Source organism: Meleagris gallopavo, chromosome 1, assembly GCF_000146605.3.
Source record: "Meleagris gallopavo isolate NT-WF06-2002-E0010 breed Aviagen turkey brand Nicholas breeding stock chromosome 1, Turkey_5.1, whole genome shotgun sequence".
Lineage (NCBI taxonomy): Eukaryota > Metazoa > Chordata > Aves > Galliformes > Phasianidae > Meleagris > Meleagris gallopavo.
In genome coordinates this window covers 107721025-107724627 of record NC_015011.2, presented here as the reverse complement: position 1 = coordinate 107724627, position 3603 = coordinate 107721025, and the positions used below count along the sequence as shown (strand labels likewise).

General features: G+C 39.9%; 1 long non-coding RNA gene across 1 annotated transcript; it reads right to left on the bottom strand.

The window, feature by feature from the left end:
* Positions 1–354: 354 nt before the first annotated feature.
* On the bottom strand, positions 355–3594 carry LOC116217473. Its single transcript, XR_004162068.1, has 2 exons — positions 2133–3594; positions 355–1176 (listed from the first exon to the last, which is right to left on the bottom strand). It is a non-coding gene; the product is annotated as an uncharacterized LOC116217473 (long non-coding RNA).
* Positions 3595–3603: the final 9 nt, after the last annotated feature.

The window sequence follows — 3603 nt, the reverse complement described above, 5'->3', positions numbered from 1 at the left end:
TTACAAAGTATCCACTTTACTCTTAGGCTGCTCCAAAAGCACAGGGGCATTTTAACACCCTGTATAGCTTCTTGTTTACACCTTTAATATGATGAACTTACAGGATATTCTGTCCATGTAACTGAAGTTCAGAGCACGTACTGCAATGACAGCTTTCAATTGGAATATAAGCATGTTGTGGCAGGACTTTCACTTCTGAATAATCATTCCTCATAAACAGTGATTAAGTGTCAGAGCTCATGACTATTTCAGAAGCTTATTACTTCTATCAGCGCATACAGTCATAAGATTTTTTCTTTCTTCTTCAGCTGCTAAGAGGCACGGCAAAATTGATTTGGAAATAACACACACATATTGAAATTAAACACTAGCATGAAACACTTTATTTGAGAAGCTTTAGGGACTTATAACATTTTGTTATAGTCCTGTATGATCTGGGAAGGTTACAACAGGTATTTCTGACAGTATACTTTCGTGCTGAGGCTAAATTTCATTCGCTAATAGTAAGGCTGCATGACAGTTAATATAAAGAGGACTTCTCAAGGGCCTCTTTTCATTGTTTCAGAACAGGTGCCAGTTTTCATCGAAGTGGGTTCTTTTTAGTATTTTCTCAGCCGTTTGCTGCGTGTTTCATAGTGGAAACCGCACTCATAAAGGAAACGGGCGTGAAACGCCGGCGGAAAGCGAGAAACCAGCGAAACACTCGACGTGCTCGAGTTGTCCCCAGCAGCCCCAGCTCTCTCCGAAGGAGGATAAGGGGTCGTTGGGCCCTCGGGCTGCCCGCCAGAGTGCGCAGCCCGCGGGGACCTGCAGCGGCGGAAGCGGCCGGGAGGGGGCGCCGCGCTTTTACCACAGAAGGCCGCCGGGTTGGCGAAGCCGGGCGCCGCTCTCCACGGCTTGCAGCAACGGCGTGGGGCTTAAAGGAGCAAACCCCGAACATTCAAGCGAGGCGATAAGCTACGGAATGATGCGTCTAAGAGGAGCTTAAAGATACAAGCAAGATTTTAGCTAGTGGTAGTACTGTTTCGCGTGACTGAGCTTTAATATGCAACCGAAGTCTTAAGAGAAGGGTGTGAATAATGGCAAAGAAGTCTAAGCTCCTCAGTTCCTCAAAACTGGAAAATCCTATTCCAGATTTGTCATGTTTGTGCTTGTAAGGCTGCTCGGAAAGAGAAGCTAGGAAAAAAGAGAACGGTTTTGTTTTAAAGCAACTACAGCATTGTCCATGGAAACAAAAGTGGGATACCATTTAATTTTAACACTTGGGTGTTAAATTAAGCCCTGACAAAGACATATCAAGAACCTACTCAATTAAGTAGCAGCAAAGTCTACCCTGTATCAAGTAACAGAACTCCCCAAAACTTCAGTTCTCATTGTCCAAAATTAAAAAAAAACAACCAAAAACTATGAAACGTACAGTAAAACATCTCCTAAAGATAAATATCTCGTTAAAATAATGTGATCTATCTATTCTTTCTCCCAAATTTTTCCTTGACATTCTTAAGCTGATTTATTTATGAAAGCGTCTTTATATTTAAGAGTGTTAAGACGTTATTTTCTTGCAAGTTTACTCAGTAGAGCCATTAAACTCCTGATTTTTCTTCCACGACTCTAAGGAAAACTACTGTTATCCTTTATAATGCCATATACACAGAATCAGTTCCTCATTTGCAGACAAGTTATTCATTTTTTCCTACTTGGATTCAAAGCAATCATGATCATTAGGCAACACTAGAGTTAAATAAATGTGACCTAAAGTGATCACAAGTTAGAAATTATTTTGACAGAGATATTCTAACTTCAATAAGTGGAAACTGAAGGACTGCACCTGAAATATTTCAAACAAACCTCATTCTCCAAATGCAAATATATTAAAAACACAAATGAAAAGCTAGAAATACACTCAAAATTAAAAAAGTTCCTATCTCTGAAATGCATTTGAACAAGACAGGCTACTTGGCCAAAAGTCAAACATGCTAGTTCTTACTGACAATTAATAAGTTAAAGAACACTCATACATTAAAAAAAGAAACATAAATAACAACAACAACAACACAGTCTACAGTGAATATCCACAGTTTTAGCTAGATGAAAAAAACACACAGTATTCTCCGAAATAGTTTCACATTTACCTATTCCAGCTCCGCTCCTCTCTCCTGTTGCTACAGCAGTGCACACATGTAAGATATGAACTGCCTTGTTTATGCACGTATACCAATGGTACCTCTACTGCACGCAGCCTCAGACAAGCCCACCTGCCAGGAATTCCCCTAAGGAGAGCACCATGAAACATAAGAAAACTTGCATCTATTCATAAAAAGATTACTTTAGATGAAGCCCACATAGAATAGTTATAGATGAGCTTGGGACATTTTCAGACTTGATATCTCATTTCTCCAAAATGCCAAGCCTGTGCAACTCCCCGATCTCAGTAAGAAGAGTACACTGAAGAGAGAGCTCCTTATTGTTGGCTCCCCTGCCAGAAAGACCAGCCTCTATAGGGTAATCTGTGCTAACCAGCCTGACACTGTTTCACTTCACTCATCTTTCCTCACCTTGTGAAGCCTCTACTTCCCTCCATCCTGTACAATAGAAAAATAAGTCCCCAAATCCTTTAGAACTATCTCACAATTGCTGCTATGACCTTATCTATATGAAAACATAGTTCCTTTGGTACATGACCATCCTCTTGTCTGTGTTGCCTGATGCTGTTCAACTTGCCGGAGACAGAATGCTCCCTGCACCATGATGCAGTACAAAAGCCAATGTCACTTTATTATCCTTTTGTAAATACACTATTACTACTATAAACGTGTTTGACACTTCACCTGCTTCTTGTAATTATCCTCAAATTTGGTCACTTGAAACAGGGTGTTTCCTTAACCTTGCAAATGATTAAGGACCACCAGGGTAAACAGAAAGAGTCTTCCACCTATCTCACTACTCTATTCTAGGTTCTCCTTCCCTTAGATGAAACTTCAGTTTACCCAAGCATTGGTTGCTGTTGTAAGGCAGTGTCAATACTGCACAGCCAACTTATCGTGACATTTTTAACAGTGAGAAAAGAGAAACAGCATGAAGTGAAATGTAACTGCAAAGTCATGTACCTTTATCCCTACTGGATACAGCACCAGCATCTTAAGAGATACTGCATATGCTGACTGGAAAAAAGTATGTTTCAAACAGTTTCTGTTTAAATATTGCAGAATCATAGATAAGGTTACCAGTAAAATACATAAATTCCTACAACACCTTATCAAAATAAAGTCTTCAACCTCAGACCACGAGGAGTTTGTCAGAGCTACAGGTGGGAGCTAGGAACACTCACCTTCACCCTAAAATCTCATGACTGCATCTTTCATTACAAGTCATTCCAGATTTCAGAGAGTATCTGAGATCTTTCAATAAAGAGAAGTAAAGGTGAGGGAGAATGCATGACAGATGTTGAAAGAGAAGGGAATGTGGCACAGTAGTTAGGCATACAACAAGCTGAAAACCACTTTGATCTGTACTACCTGCCATGTATTTTTATTTTCCAATTGTTCACTTACTTGCAGTAAGCACACTCATTACCACTTGTTTTTTGTTGCTTTTTTTTTTTCT